General features: G+C 42.6%; 1 pseudogene; it reads right to left on the bottom strand.

Moving 5' to 3' along the window:
• On the bottom strand, nucleotides 1-27,720 carry LOC113085424 (sialic acid synthase-like; annotated as a pseudogene).

The raw sequence follows: 27,720 nt of genomic DNA, 5'->3' as shown, positions 1-27,720 counted from the left end.
TCAGCCATTTATCATGGCATCAGTGATGGTGCCATCTTTTTCCAGGTCCTCTGTGATTTTCTTGCAAACCAGTTTGAAGATGTTTTCTGGTCTCACACCCTGCGGTTCGGCCACTTTTACTGTCAGCATGTCGAGAGTTAATATCTCGCCCTTCTGCAATGGTTTCCGGGCCACTACCGACTTACCCAACTGCAAGAAAGGACACACACTGTTATATTAACACATCTGATCACTTCAAACGCCTTCTGCTGCTAAATCTGTCACAATGAGGGTTGTGTCTGACCTTGCTGTGACAGGAAGCCTCACAGGGCAGCATCTGTTTGATTGGCGAGCCCATTGCCATCTCAACCGTCCTGATGGCTCTCACCAGCTCCGCCAGCTCAGCCGGCTCCAGTGATGCTGCGTGGTCACTGCCTTTCCAGGTCTTATCCAGGGTCACATGACGCTCCAGGACCTTCGCCCCGAGTGCCACAGCAGCCACAGACACATGGATGCCCGTCTCATGTCCAGAGTATCCAATGGGAATGTCCGGAAACTCCTTATGGAATTTCTGCAATAGGAAATATGAAAAGGAAAGATTCCAAACTACTCATTAATTAGATAGAATTCTTGCTATATAAGGACTCGATCAGTGGGTCAGTACTCAAGATCAAGACAAATATTGCAAAATAAATGGCAAAATAAATCAATTGTATGAACAGATGTGCTATAGATGATATAGAGTGAGATGCAGGGAATGTACTAGTATAGAGGTGGTAACATATAACATGACCAAGATGGCGGCGCGAACACATCGCGAGGCTCAGCGTCTCTCCAGTTTTTGCAATTTTGCAGTATTATTCCTGCTCATCTCGGGTCTGTTCGTACTGAACAGCTTTGCTTTAACATCATACACCCGACAGGAGCTTTTGGATATCGGTGAGGACTTTACCAGCAGTTTTATCACCAATCTTCGACTCATCCCTGAGATCGCTACACTGTAAAAAATTTCTTGTTGTTTTTACAAAAACTTTTTGGCAGCTGTGGTTGCCAGAATAATTTTGTAAAAATACAGAAAACTGTAAACACATTTACGTCAAAAACTGTTAATTTTACAAAATAAAGCTGTAATTTACAAACAAGAAAATGTGAATATAAACCAGTAAATTCAACAACACACAAAATTAAATCTGTTTTGTACCTTGCAAAAAAACTGACAACCACCATAATAATAAAGATGGTACTGTATAAGAGAAAGCCACATGAAGTATCAAAGCTCATCACAAGTAGCTTCACCACAAGCAGAAGTATATATTAACATATAGAAGGTGCACATTTATGGAAACACAAAACACCATCATGGTAACACACGTGATACTTAAATAATGCAAAAAACTTTCATTAAGCAACAGAAGATGTAACATAAAGCTCAAATGTACATAACTGATAACAAGAACTATTTAAAAACATGATTATTTAAACAAAATACTTTCAAACGTGGAGTGTCACGCAGGGAATTCTGGGAATATCAGTTTACAGTTTTAGACTGTAAATTATACATTGATTTGTTCTTTTTTTACTTCTAAAAGCTGTATAATTAACAGAATTTTACTGTAAATTTACATTAAATGCTTTGTTAGATCTTTTACAGTTTTTCCCTGTATATAGTACGGGAACTTACTGTTAACCTATTATCAGTTTTTTTCCGTAGCGTTTTTACAAAATTTTACAGTTAAAATTACACTTATTTTTTACAGTGTAGAACACCCGAGGCTACGCACTCTACCCAGCCGGGCGGAAGTGCTCGCAGGTGGCGTCGAGATCGTAAATAAAGGCGGGGGAAGCGCGGAGGTCTAAGAGTCAAGCTAAAGCTAACACCGCTCCGGCTCTCTTTACCCAGCATTTTCCTCGCTAATGTGCGGTCACTGGTGAACAAAATAGATGAGTTACGACTCCGCATCACCCACAGTAAGAGACTTCTGGACTGCAATGTCATGGTTTTCACAGAAACATGGCTACACAGCGACGTACCCAACAATGCTATTGAGCTAGCCGGACGCTACACGCTCCGGGCAGATAGAACAGCAGATAACTCCGGCAAGACAAGAGGTGGTGGATTGTGCATTTATGTCAACAAAGCTTGGTGTACGAACACTGTCATTGTTGGGAGACACTGCTCAGCTAACCTAGAGTTTCTCATGGTTAAATGTAGACCTTTTTATCTGCCACGGGAGTTCACTTCCACCATAATAACCGCAGTCTATATTCCACCTGATGCTAATGCCAAGCTTGCTTTGAACGAACTTCATGCAGCCATTAGTAAACAACAGACTGCTCACCCGGAGGCTGCTTTTATTGTCGCGGGTGATTTTAATCACTGCAAATTAAAAACAGTACTCCCCAAATTTCATCAGCATGTTTCCTGCCACACCAGAGGAGACAAAACTTTGGATCATGTTTATACAAACATTAATGGAGCTTAAATCGCGAGCCCCCTCCCCCACCTCTGACAGTCTGATCACCTTTCTTTGTTTCACACCCCTAAGTATTCAGACCTCATCAACCGTGTGAAGCCATCAGTGAGGACCATCAAAGTGTAGCCAACTGGAGCAGACTCTTTACTTCAAGACAGGTTTCAACACACTGACTGGAGTATGTTTGCTTCACAGGCTGCCTGTGGCTCTCACACGGACATTGATATCTACACCTCCTCTGTACTGGATCACATCAACTCCACCATTGACAGTGTAACAACAGAAAAACAGATAACAACATACCCTAATCAGAAGCCATGGATGAACAAGGAGGTGCAACTTCTGCTGAAAGCCCGCAACACTGGCTTCAGGTCAAACGACACTCAGGCCTACAGTAAATCCAGGGCTAACCTGAAAAGGGGCATCAAAAGGCCAAGTACTGCTACAAGCTGAAGGCAGAGGAACACTTTTCCAACTCTGACCCCCGACGCATGTGGCAGGGCATCCAGATCATCAGTGACTACAAGTCAAGCAACTCCACACCAACGGTCACGGATGTCTCCTTCCTTAACGAGCTAAATGACTTTTATGCTCGCTTCAACAGCGACAGCAAGGAGACGGCCACCAAAATCTCAGCCTCAGCAGACCACCAACCTCTCAAACTCACCTCCACAGATGTCCACACTGCACTGAGCCGGATCAACGCACGCAAGGCTGCTGGCCCTGATGGCATTCCTGGACATGTGCTTAGGGCACGGCAGAGCAGCTTGCAGGGGTCTTCACAGACATTTTCAACCTGTCCCTCACCCAAGTAACTGTGCCAACATATTTTAAGTCCACATCCATTGTGCCAGTACCGAAACACTCCTCCCCAACGTGCCTCAATGACTATCGCCCCGTAGCACTCACACCCATCATTATGAAGTGCTTCGAGCGACTGCTCCTAGCACACCTCAAAGACTGCCTCCCACCCACACTGGACCCACACCAATTTGCCTACCGCAGAAATAGGAGCACAGAGGATGCAGTATGCACAGTGCTGCACTCAGCACTCACACACCTGGACCATAACAACACATATGTTAGGATGTTGTTTGTTGACTTCAGTTCAGCATTTAATACCTTCACTCCCTCCAAGCTGACCACAAAACTTGGAGACCTGGACATTAACACCTCCATCTGCAACTGGATTATGGATTTTCTGACCAACAGGCCTCAGCATGTTTGGTCAGGCCACACCCACTCCACCACAATCACACTTAACACTGGCGTACCACAGGGCTGTGTCCTGAGCCCATTCCTCTACTCCCTCTTCGCCCACGACTGCAAGCCTGTGCATGGATCCAACTCCATCATTAAGTTTGCAGACAACACCACGGTGATTGGCCTCATCACAGACAACGATGAGACTGCCTACAGGGAAGAGATACAGCACCTGGCCACATGGTGCGCTGACAATAACCTGCTCCTTAACACCAATAAGACTAAGGAGCTCATTGTGGACTTCAGGAAGAAGAAAGGAAGCACTCATGACCCCATCCACATTAACGGGATGGTTGTTGAACGTGTCTCCAGCTTCAAGTTCCTGGGAACCACTATCTCGGAGGAACTGTCCTGGGCCACAAACACCTCCAGCCTGGTCAAGAAGGCTCACCAGCGCCTTTTCTTCCTCAGGACACTGAAGAAGAACCAGCTTTCTTCAGCAATCCTGGTGAACTTTTACAGGTGTGCGATCGAGAGCATCCTGACCAGTTGCATCACAGTCTGGTATGGGAACTGTTCAGTGGCTGACCGCAAGGCACTGCAGAGGGTGGTGAAAACTGCCCAATGAATCACAGGGACACCGCTTCCTGCTCTTGAGGACATCCAGAGGAAACGCTGTCTATGTCGAGCTCGCAGCATTCTCAAGGACTCCTCTCACCCTGACCACGGACTATTTAACCTCCTCCCTCCGGGAGGCATTTCAGGAGCCTCCGGACAAGGACCACAAGATTCAGGAACAGCTTTTTCCTTAAAGTTGTCTCCTTGCTGAACTCTGCCCTCTGACACCCCTCAACACCCCCCCACACCACACACATAGACTCCTCCCCCTCTTCAACACTCTGACTGATTTATATATTTATTCACTTCAAGCAAAAAACAGTAACTTGTTATTACTTGCACTACTGCCTGTTCATCCAGGAACACTGTATGATCCATTTGCACACTTAAATATTTTCTATGCACTTTACTGTCCATTGCAATACTTTAAATTATGTTAGTAGTTCTGCCTATAGTGTACATACACTTTTACATAGCCCATCTGTATAGTATGTTCATAGTACACCTATCTGTATATCGTGCTTATAGTATTTAATATCTGTAAATTATGTCGATAATACTTACCTGTATAGTTATTGTACATATTATAGACCTTTATTCTGTACTTACTGCTTATTGCACTTCTGGTTAGATGCTAACTGCATTTCGTTGCCTTGTATCTACATGTGCAGTGACAATAAAGTTGAATCTAATCTAATCTAATCTAATATAAATATAAGGATATAAGTGGGGAACATTTAACTGTTCATGAGGTAGGTTGCCTGGGGGAAGAAACTGATCTTGTGCTTGTTTCTTCTGGTTATTGATAAAAAATATCCTTTCAATTTAGTCAATATCTGATTTTACTAAATTAAACCAAATATTTAAACATTTAAAAAATTCAATTTGCATATCATTTTTTCTGTCTTACAGGGATCAGACTGAGGTTGACGTGCTCTATCGGCAGTGGATAAGCACTGGTGCACTGCAAGAAAGTGAAATTGGGATTGTGCTTCTTAACAGTTTGGTAAACACATGGTCTCCATCGACTGCATTCCACTAGATATCACCATACTATGGCGTTACATTTTAGTCAAATGTTATGAGCGTGTAAGACATGCTCACGAGCACATTATGTTATTTCACACGCGCAAAAATTAACCTTCAGCTGGCATGATAAAAGGACTCGCGCACAAATTCAACAACCGAGAGGTGTACATGTAGCTGCGAGCGAGCGCCTGGCATACTCGCATAGGTTATCTCTGCTTGTGCAGTGGAATCCTGCTCGCGCGCAGCGGGCTTCTGCTCGCGGAGTGCTGTTTTGCTCGCTCAGCTGATTTCTGCTCGCTCGAGTCTACATGACTTTTGACAATTTGGGGGCGGAAACCAAGGAGGGCACTGACCCTCTTATGATTGGTCACTTTCACACAGGGACATCCTTGTACCTTGATTGACAGCTCTCATTACAGGAAGCACGGAGTTGGGTTAAGTTACCACCGAAGAAGAGTGGGAATGAATTAGAATGAGTTTTCTAATATACATTAAATGTTTCTGCACATAGTTAAATCAATTACCATCGATGTATATATTTGCGTTTTGTTAAGTTAACATTGACGTTACATATTTTTGAGCAACAAGTAATGTAACTAGGTAGCCTATTCGTTCTGAAGCTAACGCCTTAGCCAACACTTGTGATGCTGATCGACAGACACTCATTTTAAAACTTTTAATCTTTAAAAACTGCATCTTAGACAACTAACGTTAGGCTAACTGAATCATAACAATTGTTTTCACATGTAAAAGTACATGTGAAAACAATTATGTTATGATTCATTTAGGAAATATGTAACGTTAATGTTAACTTTCTTAACAAAACGCAGGCTTCATCGTTCGCTAATGCACTCTAAAAAAAGCTGAGTTAAAAATAACCCAATTGGCAACCCAGCGCTGGGTAAATATTAGACAGAACAGCATGCTGGGTTATTGAGAAAACCCAAGATTGGAATTTTTACTCTTTGTGTGTTTGCATTTTTTTGGTTCTGGGTTATTCTTGCTGGGTTATTCTCATAATTTCACTTTTGCTTAACAAAGCAATCATGGATTAATAAATAATGAAGAATACAGGTTATTTAGACTGTTAAAAATAATTTTAATGGAATCTGACATTCACAAATTTGTACCACTGACAAACAACATGCAATTTTCCCTTTTTTTTGTTTCCAGCAAATCCAAAAAAACAACAAAAAAAAAAAACAAAAAAAATACAGTTGCAATAAACAAGAAAATTATTTCGGAATGACCGGTGTCTAGCTGTTTAACTATTAAATTTGTACATGTTTAGCTATTTAAATACACAGTGAAATGGCATTGACAATTAACATTTTTTACATTTAAATGTAAAATCATTTAAAGATGTCCTAAAATGTATATTAATTATAAAAAATTTCGAGAGCTTTCAGACCAGGGTGAATAATTAATGACAATTTTCATTTTTGGGTGTACTATTGTCAAACACTTAAGATTTGAAGCAAAGATCTACACCTGAGAGCAGTGTACTCTGCTATAGAGCCTGTCAACGGAAGGATAATTTTCAAAAGGAATTGCAAATTATATTTTCAATTGTGTTTTCCACATGTGACACATTGTGACATAATCCAAATACAATTGCAAATCTTGAACAAAAACACTGTTTCAAAAACACTGAACAAAAATTACTGTTTCCGTTTTCATGAATGCACAGGGACTGCCAAATTTCAAATGGAAAAGCAAAGTCCGTTTGCAGCTGTATTTTCCATGTATTATGACTAATAAGCCTGTCATATTAAACAAATACTGCATCATAGCAGCTTTACAATATTAAATAGGAAAATAGTGTGTAATAATGCAAAGGGACAACAGTAAACACTCAGTTTTCAGTTAAGGTCAGTTCATCATTGATTCAGTGATGTATCGTCCCTCTGTGCAATCAAGTCAATGACATCGCTTGATATTAATTGTCCCCAACTAAGGAAAACCAAGGAACTAAAACTCCATCGGTGACAGAATGGAGAAAAAAACCTTGGGAGAAACCAGGCTCAGTTGGGGGGCCAGTTCTCCTCTGACCAGACGAAACCAGTAGTTCAATTCCAGACTGCAGCAAAGTCAGATTGTGCAGAAGAATCATCTGTTTCCTGTGGTCTTGTCCTGGTGGTCCTTTGAGACAAGGTCTTTACAGGGGATCTGTATCTGGGGCTCTAGTTGTCCTGGTCTCCGCTGTCTTTCAGGGATGTAGAGGTCCTTTCTAGGTGCTGATCCACCATCTGATCTGGATACAGACTGGATCTGGTGGCAACAGTGACCTCGGAATAAGAGAGAAACAGACTAATGTTAGCATAAATGCATCATAAGAACAAGAACATGAGGTTTTATGAATTACCATGTCTGTTTTTTCACTGTGTCGCACATGTTACCTGCCAAAACTCAAATGGAATTGCAATTACTTTAGCATCTGAATTTCCAATGCCTCACATTAAAAGCTGTCAATTTTTGTCAGAGGTGGGACCATACTATGGAGAATGTTTGTATTGGGAGGTGACGTTACTCAAAGACAATTGTGCAAAATGCTTTTCACCTGATGAATAAAATATAGGGTAAGATGCAAATAGGTAAATCAGAGTAGAACTGCAATGTTGTTTTGCTGACGTGCATCAGAGTGGAAACAGTGAGAGATTTGGGGTAAAAACTACTAAATATCTCCCAATACAAACATGCCCCATTTTATAGTCCCACCCTTGACACAAATTGACATTCTCAAAAATTGAGATAGTCGTATTCACTTATTTGAACTCATTTGACTCACTTAAATGTACACAATGTCACAAACTAATTTTCCCTCTATTTTCACAGGTATTCGCATATTTCAGCCATCCGTCACTGTCTGAAACTTAATAAAACTGTATTAATCTGTCGTCTTAGATACCTTAGCACGATTATGTGAGTAACGTTACGTAGGTTGCCCGTTTGAGGTAAACTGTTCATCATTTAACGTAAATAATGTTGGCCTATAGAAGTTTAACAGTAATGTTGCCGCAAAAAAAGTTATAATTCTGCCAATTTAAATTAATTATTACAGAAAACATTAAATAAACTTACCTTAAAACCGTTGAAAGCCGTGGCTTTGCCCCGTTGTTCTTCCAAAATGACAGTTGGGGAGCGATCTTCAAGGCGCGTTAAATAACCCCAGCGCTGACCTGAAACAACCCAGCGACGCAACCCAGCAGGTTTAACCCAACACGTAGTAAATTTGAAACTACCCAAAAGTTTTTAAAAAGAAATAAAATAACCCAACAAAATGACCCAACCGTTTCTAGAGTGTATATTCATCGATGGTAACTGATTTAACTATGATCAGCGCAGCATTTTATACGTGCAGATACATTTAATGTATATTAGAAAACTCATTCTAATTCATTCCCACTCTTCTTCGGTGGTAACTTAACCCAACTCCGTGCTTCCTGTAATGAGAGCGGTCAATCAAGGTACAAGGATGTCCCTGTGTGAAAGTGACCAATCATAAGAGGGTCAGTGCCCTCCTTGGTTTCCGCCCCCAAATTGTCAAAAGTCATGTAGACTCGAGCGAGCAGAAATCCACCGCGCGAGCAAAACAGCACTCCGCGAACAGAAGCCCGCTGCGCGTGAGCAGGATTCCACTGCACAAGCAGAGATAACCTATGCGAGTATGCCAGGCGCTCGCTCGCAGCTACATGTACACCTCTCGGTTGTTGAATTTGTGCGCGAGTACTTTTATCATGCCAGCTGAAGGTTAATTTTTGCGCGTGTGAAATAACATAATGTGCTCGTGAGCATGTCTTACACGCTCATAACATTTGACTAAAATGTAACGCTATACTATGGGACGACCTACAACAAACAAGCCAAAAATATTAGCTTGGTTATGCGCAGTCATCTGCAGAAACTAACTGAAAAATGAAATGAAAATCCAGAAAATCTGCCCCAGGATTTGTAGGTTTCATTCTCTCAGCTCTCTGGCCAATCAGCACTAAGAGATTTTGCTGGTAGCCTTCTCCAGAATAACTGACTTCAAAATGCACATGGGAAGCTACTGTTATTCAGTTCTCTGTTTCTGCTTGAACTTTTCTTATATTCGCACAGTTTGGATAGCTTCTTGTGACATTTAATTAATCTGAGGAACATCAATTTCTGAAAATCTCTACTGATTTTTCATTACAAAAGGCTGTCAGCTTCAGTGAGTTTTACCTTTTTTGGCAGTTTTCTCCAGGTAAGGGATGTTGTTGGTGTCTGCAAAGGCAACTTTGAACAGACAGAGATAGGGAGAGGAAAGGTTAAGAGACGTATTTGAGTCTACTTGGTTTTGGAGGGACATTTGCAAATAACCACATGCATATATTCTCTCGCTTTAAATTTGAAAATGTTCTGCATTTGTTCATCTCATCCATCCCTGATGCTGTAAAGAAGATGCCAATGTCATTGGCGTACTGCTGCAGTTCTCTGTACTGCTGGTGACTGAACTCCAGATGATGCTTGTGAGCCCCATAGTTCGGCCCCCAGGCGTGAGGGGACGTGTATGGATGCTCCAGAGCGTGTTTGGTGAATCTGTGTTCAGACATCCTCATTTTTTCCCTGATGTGTCCTGAGCGGGATTTCTAAAATGCCTTGAATGTCCAAAGTTTCCTATCGACGTGCTCTGTATAGTTAGGGTCTGTATAGCTTACATGTTTTTACTCGTACTTTGCATTGCTTTGACAGTTCTCTGTAAATCTGTAAATGATATACAATGCCTGCACGCTATTGGTCAAAACTACTTTTCAGTCATTGAGAATATAGGGAAGCAAGTCGAAACCGAAGCATATTAGACTGCAAAATCCCACTTTTGGTACCTTTCTCTTTTAGTGTATAAGAAATGGAGTCTTAAACTTGATGTGATACAATGTGTGACTTTTACAGCTCAAGTCATTGATCTGTTTAGGGAATATACAGTATATATATATATATATATATATATATATATATATAGATAGATAGATGATAGATAGATAGATAGATAACAGAGCATAAAAAATTTAGAAAAACCTTTAATTTCCCTTTTTACCCTTCCCTTTATTTTGAAACTTGTGAAGAACTGTTATCAACCCGCTATCAGACTGTGCATCTGATAAAGCATTACTTTACCTTTGCCATTCTGATCATTTTTTTGGCAATTTCTATGTCCCCTCGATGGTTCTGTCCAATCTCAGCGATGATAAAACAAGGGTTGGAGCAGAGATGTATAGTAACGAAGTAGAACTACTTCACTACTGTACTTAATTATTAAAAGGCGGTATCTGTACTTTACTAGAGTATTATTTTTTCTCCTACTTCCACTTTTACTTCAGTACATATTTTCGCTGAGTTTAATACTTCTAATCCGATATTTTTTTATGTGCTGCATCGTTACTCGTTACAATTCTAAAAATGTTACGAATCATTCCATTACAAACCCACATTACCACTGCCAGAACTGTAGATGGCAGGTTTGATTAAGCTGGCACATCATTGAGCGAATCAAGCGAGACTGCGCGTGCTGACTGAACTGCTGTGAAGAGAGAGATGAACACCAAGCCGAGCCAGATAATGACTCGTTCACGAGTCAAGAACCGGTTGCATCAGTTTTTGGATCACCAGTAGTTCTTTCTGACAGTTCGATTCAATAAACCAGTTGAAGAAAACCGTTCACCGATTCTTTTGCGCTCGACGTGATAGCGTCATTGGCGTTGACTGCAAGCCTTCGCTTTACCTTGGCTCATAACATTAGCACAGAATCAGTTCAGAATCAATCACCAAAATAACCAGTTCGGTTCAGACGCTCTGTGTGTCGGCATAGACAGTAAAAAAAATGGACACAGCGACCCCCATTTTTTGCGTTTTTTAGCACTTCCGTTTCTGACGCGCAGACTCAAACGAAGCTTGACGACGTCAGCAACCTGTCTGACAGATGTAAATCTTCTAGTAGCTGTGCGTGCAAACTGCCATCATTAATCTTGCAGAGACAGGAGCTTGAGCGGGGAGTTCTTTGGCGTGAGTGAGCAAGATTAAGTATTCTGATTCATTATTTTGTATAGTATTTTAAAATGTAACGCCAGTACACCATATTAAGTTAATTGCCTGCGAGCTTCTCCTCCTGTCTGTACGGTAATGCGACAGAGAGTCGAGTGGTTATGACGCAATCGTTAGCCTATTTTTTTACAAAAACTGTTTATACGGGGCTATAATGTAACATAGAAGGTAATGGAGCCCTTTATACATTGTCATGTATCTTTAGTCTTTAAATGCCTCAGATGTAAAGTTATTCGCTGTCAAAGTGACGCCAAAATGAATGGGAGTCAATGGGAATGCTAACGCAAGTGAAGTTCTGCTACAAGATGGCAGCTCGCAGCCGACTTCAACTTCCGGTCGACTTCCTTGCTGCCTGTGTGTCGGTCTGCTTCACGCTGAATCACACATGCGCAGTATCATCAGCTCCTCAGTTCTCGAATCGGACGCGTCTGACAGAAATGGTTCTTGACTCGTGAACGAGTCAGTCTGTTGTTCGTTATCTGGCTCGGCTCGGTGTTCATCTTCAGTTCTCGCTTGACACATCAGTTCAGTCAGTGTACTGTTTGAGTAAATGAATTACTCCGGGATATTGGTTTGTTTTAACTCTGAGGGAGTGTCGGACACATTAAACAAGTTAACAGCTTAAGTAATTTGTGGATTAATGCGTATTGGAGACAAGAACCATTTAAAACAATTCAGTTCGATTTGGTGAACTGTTTCAAAAAGATCCGGTTACATCGAATGATTAGTTCGCGAACCGGATATCACAAACTGCTCTGTTTTTAACTGTCTTACAACAGAAACGGAAGAGAAGACAATGCTGAATAAAGTAGTAGTTTTTGCTATTTTTGGACCAAAATGTATTTTCGATGCTTCAAAAAATTCTAACTGACCCTCTGATGTCACACTACTTTGATTCCGTTTTTTGTTTACAAAAGTTAGTCAACGGAATTGTGATTGTCCTTTAGGTTAATCATTTGAAATAGTAAAAACAGTTAATAACTAATAGTTAATAACTACATAACACAATACTTGTACTTTTGTTTTCAGCACTTGAGTAGTAAATGTTAAAATAGACTACTTGCAATACTTAAGTACAAAAAATGTTGAATACTTTAGTACTTCTACTTAAGTGTGGTGCTTAAAGAGCACTTCAACTTCTACTCAAGTCACTTTTTTGTCAGGCACGATTGTGGTGTGTAAAGACACAGCCGCCACGCAACTGACACGCAGCAGAGGGAGGCCGCCAACAGACCAGGATCTTGTCTTCATGACAACAACATCAACTTTTTTTGCACACCTACGCCTACTGATAAAGGACACCGTCAACAGTATTGACGGCAAAATAGACTATGTTTGACAGGTGCAATATTTGAAAATCAACAATTATTTAATTATTTTTTAAATTACATTTATATCTGAATTTATGTCAACCTATAGACTTTCAAATATCAAAATGACATGAATTAATATGTATTTGTGTACAAAATGACATATAAACATATTTTCTTATTATATTTTGCCTGGAAACGCTTCCAACCCGCGTGCGTGTCGCGTGAAAAATAGGCGTCGGTTCTATTTCTATTTCTATTTCCCTTTCGAAGGGAACTTCGACAATACGTCATCGATGTTATGGGGGAACACCTCAGGCGTGACAAGTGTCTGAAATCAAATATCAACTCACAGCAATCATGCTGACCGGCGACAGCCATGAATCATCAGCTTGAATGATGAGCATGCGACCTGGATATATAAAAAGGGCGCCTTGAAACATGACAATATCCTTTTCGTCTTCAGGGACAGTTTTGTCTGATTTAAACGTCTGCTTACTGCGAAAATGAAATACACATCTAAGGCAAGTCCTAAAAATTTGTCGCCGGGTGACACTCACGAGATGTGTGTGTACTGTTTGGGTGAAGAGCACGCACAGGTTGCTCTTGAGGGAGCGTCCTGTGCAAATTGTGAGTGTTTTCCTATGAGAATGCTCCGCTCTCGTTGGGCTCTCTTCTCGAGGGAAGACAGATCAGCATCTGGTCCTCGTGGATCGACGCGCTTCATTGGGCTCCCAGATGGAACTCGCTGACAGTCTCGAGAGGGGCGTTAACCTCTTGAACGCGTCATCGGCTGACGAGAGCGAGCTGTAGGTGGATGACGGAGACGATTCTCCTACTGATACTGCAGCGAGTGCTCTTTGGCCTGGGCAAGAGATGGCTGAGGAGGAGGATTAAGATCCTCAACCTCGTCAGCCATCCTGCCCCGTGTACACAGAGTTGGTGGAAGTTATGAAGCGCCACTGACAAACTTCAGTTGCCATGGTGGCGCGCTCAGTGAGAGATCGTTTGGGGTCGTTTGTACGATCGGTTTCTCCCTGAACATAGACCACCAGCTCAGCAGATCCTTCCATTCCTCCCTGATCTCCATTCAGAGATCGAGAGGGCATGGAAGAAACCGTACTCTGCACGTATTCATCGACATCAGCGGTGTAATTTCGCTGATGTTGAGGGGAACGGGGAGTATGGTTATGTGTTGATGCCCCAATTGACGAGACGTTTGCGAACTATCTCGTATCTGGGTGGGTGTCGACACTAAAAGCTCCGACTCTGCCATCCAAGCCACTTAAAACCACGGCTCGCTTGAATGGCAGAGCATACACGGCAGCAGGTCAGGCTGGTGCTGCCCTTCATACAATGGCAGTGTTCCAAGCCTACCAAGATAACCTGCTGCAGGATCTCGACCAGGGGGCAAGGCTGTCGAGTTTTTTGCAACGAAAATACAGGGATTATGAAATCATGCTAGCCCCGCATATTTTGCTTTCTGAAATCGGCAATTTATGCACTGACTGACTGATTTGTATTTCTCTAAAGACCTTGTTCCCTGTATAGACCTAGGGGGTCATTCTTAGAGGAGCAATTAAAGTATTGGACTTTAGGGCCCTGAAGCCTCCCCCAGTTGGTGGTTAGAACGAATTGGGGAGAAGCTCAAAGAAGATTTGGCTTCCGTGCTGAGTATGATGGCCTTCCTGTCATAACATTTTATATGCGTGGTGGGCCACCGCTCATTTCTGTTTAGCCTCAGGGCTATTAGCCACCCAGGGTTAGAGTAGTTGGTCTTCCTAAAAAAGAAAAAAGGAGAGCTTTTTTGCTTTAGGTTTAGACTGACGCTGGCACTTCAGATAGATCTTCAGATAGATGTTCTGCCTATTGGTTTGTGACATTGGTATCCTGAATACTCGCTCCCCTGAGCTATGTAAGGTTTCAGTAGGTTGAGTGTTTCACAGCCTCTCACTCAAGTAGGCTGTGGCTCCTCCGAGCCCTCAGGTAGATCTATGCTTGTAGGTCGTCCCTTACCTGGGCCGCCTCTGTACCTTGCCTAGGCTATGCTAGGGATATTTGATATTTACATGCCTTCCTGCATGTACTGTCAAGCCTCTGCAAATGATCCAGAATGCAGCAGCGAGGGTTGTCTTCAATGAGTCAAAAAAAAGCTCATGTTACTCCTCTCCTCATCAGGTTACACTGGCTACCAGTAGCCGCTCGCATCAAATTCAAGGTACTGATGCTTGCCTACAAGACGACCACTGGCACAGCACCAACTTACCTAAACTCACTGGTTAAATCCTATGTGCCCTCCAGAAGTTTGCGCTCTGCAAGTGAACAACGCCTTGTGGTGCCATCCCAAAGAAATTCAAAATCACTCTCACGGACCTTTTCCTGGACTGTGCCCAGCTGGTGGAATGACCTTCCAATCTCAATTCATTTTCAAGAAACATCTAAAGACTCATCTTTTTCGCCTGCACTTAACCTACAAACACCAGTACTTTTCCTTTTCTTGTCTTTTTCATAAAAAAAAAAAAAAAAAATTCCGCCTCCTCCCTTAAATGGGGGTTGTTGGCCAAGGCCCGCCCCTTTCTCTGCATTCAGGGGAGATGCAGGGTGGTAGCTGAGGGAGGATTAGTCTGGCAGGGTTAGGCCATCTTTCGCTCTGCAAAGTGACAGTTTTTCAGACCCTGCCGGACAGAGATGTTTGGGCCTCTAGAGCTGGCTCCACTCAGCCCGTTGAGCTAATCGCTCGACCGATGGGTTGAAGTGGGTTGGCTTGCAATTTAGCCCCCGCTCCCCTAGTCTGAGCGCAGGACAAATCCCTGTCACCCTTTGGAGCCACTTGCAGGCCCGCTCCCTGTCTAACATTGCAGGGGCATATGGTTCTCAGCTCTGTATTTATCTACCTCACACCACAATGGCTCCGGTTGAGCAGGGAGTTCTAAACTACATTTCTTTCTGGTTTTTGAACTCCGCTCCCATGAAGCCAGAGGAATGCCATGGGCTGACACCTATGCATTTAGTAGGTAGGCCCCTAATGGGGCCTTCACTAGTCAGAATGGCATATGTTGTACTCCCCTGCTATAAGTGTATTGCTTTTCGCTGAGTACACTGCATTTGGCAATGTGATTAGGTACCAGGATGCTGTAGTAACAGCTTTCTGCTACGAAGGCTACACGGTTAGGTAGTAGGCCCCAGCAGGCCTCGTTGACCGGATAGCCCCCAAATAGGGCTCCTAGGCCAGCTTACCTTCGGTGGTTGGCCCTGGTAGTTCGGGCAGAAGGCTCACTGCCGAGTAGTAGGCCTTAACAGGCCTCCTCGGAGGTGGGTCACAACATTGTGGAACATACACTTGGACAAAACTATAGAAAACGTTTTTTAATAGTATGGTTTCAGCGGTGTTCGTTAAAGTAGCAGAATAGACTCGCTATCAGCTAGTAGGCTCGACCAGGCCTCCCTGTTAGGTGAGTCCCCAGCAGCATTCACATCCAGCTAATTAGACTGTTTCAGGTAGTAGGCCTCTTCAGGCCTCCCTGAAGGTGGGCTCCCACATTTTGTAGTGGTCAGGTAGTAGGCTTTACTAGGCCTCCCTGAGGGTTAAATCCCACATACTGTGGTTACTAGGTGGCAGGCCCCACAGGCCTCCCTGAAGTTGAATTCCCGCTTTTTTGATTCCCTCTTTATCGTGCTACAGCCTGGTTGCCTACGAGGCAGATCTTATGCTCCCCTCACTGAGGGTCAATATGAGTATGTGGTCTCCTGAGTCTGGTCAGTCGGTTGTAGGCCTCTCATGAGGCCTCCCAGTTAGTGGATCGTGGATCGAGTAGAGAAACTCCCCTCGCTGGCAAGGGCTGTAAAGCACTATGCTGAGTCATACTCTCCAAGATATCCCATCTCTGAGATCCGGGCCGAGTGGTTCACTGCCTGCTCCGCAGTTCCTCGGGTTGGATGCCTTCCTAAAGGCAAGTTTCCAGACGCTCTGTCTTCGGACAGACAGGAAGTGGCCAGTCTGTAGTGTCTTATGTAGTGACACCAGGTCAGGCCTGCCTGGTGGCATTTCAGGTGGCATGTTCCCCTGAATAGTGACTGGCTGGGGTTCCCTCGGGTTCCCTAGCCACATTCCCTAGAAGGGACCCCTTCTAAGAAGTTGAAGTTCTGGTCCTAAGCCCTTGAGCAGGCCCAGGTAGACCTTTCACTAAACTATGTTTATGGAGGTTTTCTGTGGTATCATATAGCTTGGGCTATGACAGTAGGGAGTGCTGTCACTGACAGCCCAGTGTGACCTGAGGGTGAGTGGTTCTAGCGTTCATTAATTTGCTGGTTCTGACAGTTGTCACTGCCATTGGGCATGCACTCCCTTTAGCATGGCGGCGTGGGTATTTCATTCCCCATAACGTCGATGATGTACTGTCGAAGTTCCCTTTGAAAGGGAACGTCTCAGGTTACAAATATAACCTTTGTTCCCTGAGAACAGGGAACGAGACAATACGTCTCCCAGCCATGCCTCGGGGTCTGCCTGCCAGACAATCCCTTCAGACGAAATGATATTGTCATGGTTTCAAGGCGCCCTTTTTATATATCCAGGTCGCATGCTCATCATTCAAGCATGCTCATCATTACGTCACTTCCTGTTTGTTGTTGACGGCTGTACTGCGTTTGAGTTCCGTCACTATATTCTTTTCATTGACTATTTTTAACTTAAAAATCAATTTTATACATCATCGTTTCCGTTTATATAACGTGTGAATATATCCTCTATTGTATTCTACAACAAAAACAATCAGAGCGCCTCGCTATCACTAGTTTTATTTAGATCTCCCGGGTCCGCTATTAGCTTTTAGCCAGTTAGCATCAGCAAGCGTGGTTGCTGCTAACTGCGCTTACATTGCTAATACTCTATTCACACACATTACCACTGCTGTACTCAATGTTACTTGCTTTAATGGCGGATGAATGTATCCACTTTGTGCAGCTCGAGCTCGAGGCCGTGGGGAAGCAGATTCGCGACCTGGAACAGAAGCAGGCCCAGCTGAGAGAGCGCGCTGGAATTATCCCGGGCTGACGCTCACAAGTCTGGGGTAAGTATACAGCGTGCTGTTAACAGTCCCACCACGTCTACTCCGTGTGTTTCTCTGCGCAGGCCCGGTGCACCCAGGACGCGATCTTCCCAGATGTCCTTCACTGCGACGCCGGGACACCACGGACCCTGGGTGCATCCACAGCGGAGGGCGCGAGCTGGGTCCCGGGCGACGGCTTCTCCCCCTCCTGCCTTCGAGATCTCCATCCAGAACCGCTTCGCTCCCCTCCGCGAGACAGGACGCGACACTGTGATCATCGGAGACTCCATCGTCCGACACGTAAGTGCTACGTTAGCCGAAGGTAAAGTGCACACTCATTGTTTGCCTGGTGCTCGTGTTCTCGATGTTTCTGCGCAGATACCCGCGATCCTGAAGGACGACGAGAGCCCCAGAGCGGTCGTTCTTCACGCCGGGGTTAACGACACCACGCTGCGGCAGACGGGACTTCAGGAGCCTGATCGAGATGGTTCGCTGCACGACGCCTGCGGCGATGATCGTCGTGTCAGGACCACTGCCCACGTATCGACGAGGACACGAAAGGTTCAGTAGACTTTTTGCTTTAAATGAATGGTTGTTGTCATGGTGTAAAGAACAGAAACTGCTATTTGTTAATAATCTTTTCTGGGAGCGTCCTAGACTGTTTCGCGCTGATGGATTACACCCCAGCAGAGTCGGAGCAGAGCTGCTCTCTGACAACATCTCCAGGACACTTCGCTCCATGTGACTAGTAAGACAATTCTCAAATAACCATTATGATGAGTTTTGTTCCACCCGCTTAAATGATAAAAGTACTTGCGCTGTAAAAACTATTAAGACTGTGTCTGTTCCCCGAATAGTGAGGTCAAAATATAAATATAATGTAGGATCTAGAAAAAATCTTATCGTAATTAAACCAGAAAAATGTAAAGTAAATGAACAAAAACAATTTTTAAAGTTTGGGCTCATAAATATTAGATCACTCACACCAAAAGCAGTCATTGTAAATGAAATGATCACAGATAATAGTTTTGATTTACTCTGCTTGACTGAAACCTGGCTAAAACCAAATTATTATTTTGGTCTAAATGAGTCTACTCCACCAAACTACTGTTATAAACATGAGCCCCGTCAGACTGGTCGTGGCGGGGGTGTTGCAAAAATATATAGTGATATTCTCAATGTTACCCAGAAAACAGGATACAGGTTTAACTCTTTTGAAATACTTCTGCTAAATGTTACTCTGTCAGACATACAAAAGAAATCTAATGTATCTCTTGCTCTGGCTACTGTGTATAGACCACCAGGGCCGTATACAGAATTCCTAAAAGAATTTGCATATTTCCTCTCAGACCTTCTAGTTACAGTTGATAAGGCGCTAATCATGGGAGATTTTAATATTCACGTTGATAATGCAAATGATACATTAGGACTTGCGTTTACTGACCTAATAAACTCCTTTGGAGTCAAGCAAAATGTCACCGGGCCCACTCATCGTTTTAATCATACACTAGATTTAATTATAACGCATGGAATCGATCTTACTGCTATAGATATTGTACCTCAAAGTGATGATATTACAGACCATTTCCTTGTATCGTGCATGCTGCGTATAACTGATATTAACTATATGTCGCAGCGATGCCGTCTGGGCAGAACTATTGTTCCAGCCACTAAAGAAAGATTCGCAAATAACCTGCCTGATCTATCTCAGCTGCTATTTGTACCCAAAAATACACATGAATTAGACGAAATTACTGACAACATGGGCACTATTTTCTCTAATACATTAGAAGCTGTTGCCCCGATCAAATTGAAAAAAGTTAGAGAAAAACGTACTGTACCATGGTATAACAGTAATAATAACACTCTCTCAAGAAAGTAACTCGTAGTCTTGAACGCAAATGGAGAAAAACTAACTTAGAAGTTTTTAGAATTGCATGGAAAAACAGTATGTCCAGCTATAGACAGGCTCTAAAAACTGCTAGGGCAGAGCATATACACAAACTCATTGAAAATAACCAAAACAATCCAAGGTTTTTATTTAGCACAGTGGCTAAGTTAACAAATTACCAGACGCCACCTGATTCAAATATTCCACCAACGTTAAATAGTAATGACTTTATGAATTTCTTCACTGATAAAATAGATAACATTAGAAATACAATAGCGAATGTAGATTCTACAGCGTCTAACACTTCAGTTTCATCCATCGCACCCAAAGATAAACTGCAGTGCTTTACAACCATAGGACAGGAAGAGCTAAATAAACTTATCACTGTATCTAAACCAACAACATGTTTATTAGATCCTGTACCCACTAAATTACTGAAAGAGCTGTTACCTGTAGCAGAAGAACCGCTTCTCAATATCATTAACTCGTCGTTATCTTTAGGTCACGTCCCAAAACCATTCAAGCTGGCGGTTATCAAGCCTCTTATTAAGAAACCAAAACTAGATCCTAGTGTACTGGCAAATTATAGGCCTATTTCAAATCTTCCATTTATGTCTAAAATTTTAGAAAAAGTAGTGTCTGCTCAATTGAGCACCTTCCTGCATAAAAATGATCTGTATGAAGGATTTCAGTCAGGTTTTAGGCCCCACCATAGCACAGAAACTGCACTTGTTAAAATTACAAATGACCTGCTCCTTGCGTCAGACCAAGGCTGCATCTCATTTCTAGTCTTACTTGATCTTAGTGCTGCGTTCGACACCATCATGACATACTCATAGATAGATTACAAAACTATACAGGTATTCAAGGGCAGGCTCTAAGATGGTTTAGATCCTACCTGTCCGATCGCTACCATTTTGTTTACTTAAATGGGGAGTCATCTCATTTATCATCAGGTCCCCTTCTATTTTCAATATACATGTTGCCCCTTGGTAATATTATTAGAAAATACGGAATTAGCTTCCACTGTTATGCTGATGATACTCAGCTATATATTTCAACGAGACCAGATGAAACTTCCCAATTATCAAAGATAACGGAGTGTGTTAAAAATGTAAAAGATTGGATGACAAATAATTTTCTCCAATTAAATTCAGATAAGACAGAGATACTAATTATTGGACCAAAAAACACTACACAGAATCTTGTAGGTTACTTCCTCTACAGTCAGAAATCTGGGTGTTATATTAGACAGCAATTTGTCTTTTGAAAATCATATTTCCAATGTTACAAAAACTGCATTCTTCCATCTTAGAAACATTGCCAAGCTACGAAACATGTTATCTGTTTCTGATGCAGAAAAGCTAGTTCATGCATTCATGACCTCTAGACTGGACTATTGTAATGCACTTCATGGTGGTTGTCCTGCTTCGTCAATAAACAAGCTACAGGTAGTCAAAATGCAGCAGCTAGAGTCCTTACCAGGTCAAGAAAATATGATCATATTACCCCAATTTTACAGTCTCTGCACTGGCTACTTATTAAGTTCCGTATCAGTTACAAATTATCATTACTTACCTACAAGGCCCTAAATGGTTTAGCTCCTGCATACCTAACTAGCCTTCTACCACGTTACAACCCATCGCGCACCCTAAGGTCACAAAACGCTGGACTTTTGGTCGTTCCTAGGATAGCAAAGTCCACTAAAGGAGGTAGAGCTTTCTCACATTTGGCTCCCAAACTCTGGAATAGCCTTCCTGATAATGTTCGGGGTTCAGACACACTCTCTCTGTTTAAATCTAGATTAAAAACACATCTCTTTCGCCAAGCATTCGAATAATGTATCTTTTTAATTGTGAGTGTAGTTGCATCTGATCAAAGGTGCATTTTTATTCATTACCTTAGGTTAAACTAATCTTACTTTGATGGATCAGCAGCTATGCTAATGATGTCTGTATTTTGTTTCTATGTTTCGCCTAGATTTACATCCCGTGGTAACTAGGATTTACACAAGCTCCAGTCTGGATCCAGAACACCTGAGAAGAGATGATGCTGACCCTGAATCAACAAACAGAACTAACAATTATTGCTAAATGTGTGACTGCATCATATAATAACTTAATTAATAATATTGATAGTTCATCGTCTAGCTGACTACGTCTTGTATTATTATTATTATTTTTATTTTTTCTAAAATCCTGTCAAATGTGCACAAACTACTAGCTACTACTAAATATTGTAGAAACATAATTTTCTGTAAAGTTGCTTTGTAACGATTTGTTTTGTAAAAAGCGCTATACAAATAAACTTGAATTGAATTGAATTGAAGCTGATGATTCACGGCTGTCGCCGGTCAGCATGATTGTTGTGAGTTGATATTTGATTTCAGACACCTGTCACGCCTGAGGCGTTCCCCCATAACGTCGATGACGTATTGTCTCGTTCCCTGTTCTCAGGGAACAAAGGTTACATTTGTTTTCCGCGCGTCTGACTCAGACAGTCTGCAAGCACTAACCTGTTAACATGGGAGCCAAATTAAAAACAGACACACCACGCAGCTGAGACGTTTGCGCCATGCATCCAGTGTGTCGCCGGCCTAACAGCTTAGAGCTTGCAGACTGCCTGCTTGAGCCGCGCAGAAAATGCGTGCATGTTAGAAATAGAGCCTATTTTTCACGAGACACGCAAGCTTGTTGGAAGCGTTTCCAGGCAAAATATAATAGGAAAATATGTTTAAATGTCATTTTGTACACAAATATATATTAACTCATGACATTTTGATGTTTGAAAGTCTATAGGATGACATAAATTCAGATATAAATGTAATTTAAAAAATAAATAAATAAATATCGATTTTCAAATATTGCACCTGTCAAACATAGTATATTTTGCCATCAATACTGTTGACGGTATCCTTTATCAGTAGGCGTAGGTGTGTAAAAAAGTTTATATTGTTGTCATGAAGACAAGATCCTGGTCTGTCGGTGGCCTCCTTCTATGTCACCTACAGCAGCAGCAGCGCGTCAGGCACGCTTCTGGTGTGTAAAGACACAGAAAACGCGAAGCAGCCGCCGCGCAACTGACACAGCAGAAACGCCACACAGCCAGTTCAATTCAATTCAATTAAAGTTTATTTGTATAGGGCTTTTTACAATACAAATCGTTACAAAGCAACTTTACAGAAAATTATGTTTCTACAATATTTAGTAGTAGCTTATGGTGGTGACTGTCAGTTTGTGCACGTTTGACAGGATTTTTAGAAAAAAATTAATACAAGACGTAATCAGCTAGACGATGAATATTATTAATATTATTAATTAATAATTATTATGTGATGCAGTCACACATGTAGCAATAATTGTTAGTTCTATTTGTTGATTCAGGGTTAGCATCATATGAGGTCCTCTGATGGTCAGCATCATCTCTTCTCAGGTGTTCTGGGTCCAGAATGGAGCTTGTGTTAATCCTAGTTGGCAAAACATAGAAACAAAATACAGACATCATTAGCATAGCTGCTGATCCAACAAACAAAATTAGTTTAACCCAAGCTAATGAATAAAAATGCACATTTGATCAGATGCACTACACTCACAATTTAAGAGATACATTATTCGAATGCTTGGCGAAAGAGATACGTTTTTAATCTAGATTTAAACGGAGAGAGTGTGTCTGAACCCCGAACATTATCAGGAAGGCTATTCCAGAGTTTTGGAGCCAAATGTGAGAAAGCTCTACCTCCTTTAGTGGACTTTGCTATCCTAGGAACTACCAAAAGTCCAGTGTTTTGTGACCTTAGGGTGCGTGATGGGTTGTAGCGTGGTAGAAGGCTATTAGGTACGCAGGAGCTAAACCATTTAGGGCCTTATAGGTAAGTAATGATAATTTGTAACTGATACAGAACTTAATAGGTAGCCAGTGCAGAGACTGTAAAATTGCGGTAATATGATCATATTTTCTTGACCTGGTAGCTACTGTGTTTTGGACTACCTGTAGCTTGTTTATTGACAAAGCAGGACAACCACCTAGAAGTGCATTACAATAGTCCAGTCTAGAGGTCATGAATGCATGAACTAGCTTTTCTGCATCAGAAACAGACAACATGTTTCGTAGCTTGGCAATGTTTCTAAGATGGAAGAATGCAGTTTTTGTAACATTGTAAATATGTTTTTCAAAAGACAAATTGCTGTCTAATATAACACCCAGATTTCTGACTGTAGAGGGAGTAACAGTACATCCGTCTAGTTGAAGATTGTAATCTACAAGATTCTGTGTAGTGTTTTTTTGGTCCAATAATTAATATCTCTGTCTTATCTGAATTTAATTGGAGAAAATGATTTGTCATCCAAAAATTTAACATTTTTAACACACTCTGTTAGCTTAGATAATTGAGAAGTTTGTCAATTGCCAGTGTGTCACCGGCCTAAGTGTGCACATCAAATTATCCTGACTGAACCTGGATCGAATATGTGAGATGGAGTGAATTTAAATGGTCGGCAACAGTTTAAAAGTAGTCCAACCTGTAATCCTGCTGCAGCTAGGTAGTTTTCTCGATTGCTTTAACATTTCTTGAAACTCTGCCTCTTATTCTAAGAAAAGTAAACACAAATCCATAACATCTCACCCAGTGGCGCAGTTTTGCTTTAAAAAGTGGTGGAACACCATGCAACTCTGCTAGTTTTTTTATTTAATAAACTCATTTATTATAGAGGACTGGGTTTAGAGTTGGAAAAACAAAATTTTAGCCTTTGAAAAATACATTAATGTACCAGGGGCAGCGCGAGACAATTTTGAAGGCAGGTGCTGATTCACTGATGGGGAGATGGGCAATTCAGCACTCCAGACTCATTATTCCCACTGGTCGAGCTTTCTGAGTTAGTCACAATAGAAGGTTTTTGTATTGTTGTATTATTATTAATATTATTATTATTATTATTATCATTTTTTGCTACAACATACAATTCATGCTGATTAATTTTTATCATAGTTTATATTTATATGGAAACGAAAGCGGTTAATCTTTCTTTTTTTTTATCAGTAGTAGGGACAGTATCGACCCTGGCAAAAAGTAGTGGGGACATGTCCCATCTGAAAATTACACCTTTTCCCCAAACATCCTATTTTCAGGTCAAAATGAAGCTCTACTCTATGAAGCTGACTCTTCAAGTCAGGTTTTGCACTTTTATCCCCAATTTTCTTATCGTCTTTTATGAAACAGCACCCTGGAGTTATATTTGTTGACAAAACAGAGCAAAAACAATCAAAATTGTGTCTAAAACATAAGTGTATTAATATAATAAATTCTTGTTTTTTGAACTGCTGCATAAAATCAATATCACATCAGTAATCATGCTGCTTTTTGGTGGAAAAACTTAGCATGATACCAATGAACTATATGAAATGATAAAAATATATACATTTCTGCCCCCATATCTAAATGCATAAAAAACTGAATCATGCAGTGTGAGTGAACTAAAGTGAACCAATCTAACCTATTAGACTTCCTATTGCCTTAGCTGAACTTTAGCTAACTTACACGATAGCTCTCTCATGAGTCAGGGATGTTAGAAAGACAAATGAACTATTTTGTCTTTTGGATAATTAGCTGTAACTTCGAGGCACAGGTAGCTTAGTCTGTTGTTCATCACCACTCACCTCCACAGCAAGACAAAGACAACTGAAAAGAGAGAGAAGGCTTCACTTCTGCGGCCGTCTGTGACTGTGATGTGCATGTGCCAGTCACTGAGGCACGGAGCATTTCTCAGCATTTCCTGACCCCACCTGATATTTAGATTTTTATTTGTCTGACAGGGAAAGCTGTGCACAAACAGAAACACACTATACAACATGCCTATACATAAAAAAAAACACTCCCCAGAAAAAAGGTCACTCTCTTTAGAGGAAGAAAAAGAGCAGGTGCTCAAGGCCCTTTGATGTGTGCATGTGCCTGCTTAGCATTCTGTAACTATTAAAATTATAGTGCTCTCCTGACAGCCTATTATGTTTCCATACAACAGCATTATTGAATTACAGCAAAGTATTTCTCTAACTGTTCTGTTAAAGTTGCAAAGATCAAAGCATAGACCATAACAAAGATGCGCCTACCATTTTAACTCTGAATAAATAAATATTCTATTTGACAATCTGTGTACTGCACTTTAACTATCTTGTCTGAATTTTTAATTTTCAAAAAGCAATCCTTCTGTGGAACTGAACCTGCATTAAAGATTTTGTACTACAACACACAATGGCATTAAAAGCCTTTGTTAATTAGCTATAATATTAGCTAGATTAGTTATAACATGTTCAGACGTAAATAAAGAACAGACTAAACAGATAAATCATTTTTGCCGATATTCTGCCATCTGCCATAACTGTTAGATTTACATGTAACCGATGTTTTCCCGAGAGAATGAAAGAAATCCCAGTGCAAATCAACTGGAAGACACTTTGACAAATTTTTCCATTAGACATAAATTATATATATATATATATATATATATTGTGGCGGGGTGAGGAACTACACGACAACCGATGGACAGAAAAAGTCCCCGAAGGGTGGATTTATTAAGTAAATGGTGCTCTGAGTGAAGGCGGTGCTCTCCGTGGTGCTCCAACTCCCTCGTGCTCTCTGTGTCCTGAGTGGTGGTTCCCGTGCTGTGCTCTCCTGGTTGGGGCTGACGGTCACACGCTGCTCTCTAAAACAGAGGAGGCAAGGGTTAGTGTCTGAGTCGGGAGACATTCCTCAACCACACTGCTTTCCTCCTCTGCCTAAGTAGGCGCCGCTTGACGAGCTGCAGGTGCAGCCGCTCAGCCCGTGACGAGCTAGTGCCGGTGACTCCACTGTGTTGCCAGGGCGACGCTGACGAGCGCTCGGGACGCATGTCACACTCCCCCCCCCTAAACGTCGACCTGCACCTGCGGAACAATGGGGAGATATGGGGAGGGTGGGGAGTGGAGCCTGACAGACCTGCGAAAGCTGCCCCTATCCTGGAGAGGCCGTCCGCGTTGGCGTTGGCTGTCCCCGCCCGGTGTTGTATGGTGAAGTGGAAGTCCTGGAGCGCAAGGAACCACCGGGTCACCCTGGGATTGGTGTCCTTTGCGCGGGCCATCCACTGCAGTGGCGCATGATCTGTCAGCAGGGTGAACCGGCGGCCGAGGAGGTAGTAGCGAAGCTCCAGGACTGCCCACTTGACGGCCAATGCTTCCTTCTCCACGGCGGCATACCGTTGTTCGGTCGGGGTCAGCTTCCGGCTAATAAAGATCACCGGGTGTTCCTCGCCGTCCTGGACCTGGGAGAGAACGGCTCCCAACCCGGTGTCCGAGGCGTCGGTTTGCACCAGGAAGGGGCAGTTGAAATCGGGGGCTCGCAGGACTGGCTCCGTGGTGAGGGCTGACTTCACCTGCTGGAACGCCTCTTCCGCTTCTGGACTCCAGGCTACCTTCTCAGGTTGCCCCTTCCTGGTCAGATCTGTCAGGGAGGAGGCTAAGGAGGAGAAGTTAGGGATAAAACAGCGGTAGTATCCCGCCAACCCCAAAAAGGCTCGTACCTGGGTCTTGGTAGTGGGCCGCGGTGCCGAGAGGATAGCTGTCACCTTCTTTTCCTGGGGGCGGATGAGGCCGCGTCCGACGCAGAAGCCCAGGTACTTGGCTTCGGAGAGAGCCAGGTGACATTTCCGGGGGTTGGCGGTGAGCCCCGCCCGGCGGAGGTCCAGCAGCACCCTCCGGAGCCGCTCTAAAAGCTCCCCCCAGGTCTCTGAATGGATGACCACGTCGTCGAGGTAGGCCACGGCGTAGGCCATATGGGGCCTCAGCAGGACATCCATGAGCCTCTGGAATGTGGCGGGGGCCCCGTGCAAGCCAAAGGGAAGGACCCGGTACTGCCAGTGGCCACTGGGGGTTGAGAAGGCTGTTTTGGGCTTGGCATCCTTAGACAGGGGGACTTGCCAATAACCTTTAGTGAGGTCGAGCGTCGATATGAACCGGGCCCTTCCCAGTCGATCGAGGAGCTCATCGACCCGGGGCATGGGGTAGCCATCGAATTCAGAGACCTCATTTAGGCGGCGGAAGTCGTTGCAGAACCTTAGGGTGCCATCGGGCTTCGGGACCAT

This window comes from Carassius auratus, unplaced genomic scaffold, assembly GCF_003368295.1.
Source record: "Carassius auratus strain Wakin unplaced genomic scaffold, ASM336829v1 scaf_tig00041487, whole genome shotgun sequence".
Classification (NCBI taxonomy): Eukaryota; Metazoa; Chordata; class Actinopteri; order Cypriniformes; family Cyprinidae; genus Carassius; species Carassius auratus.
This window is presented reverse-complemented; position numbering and strand designations above follow the sequence as displayed.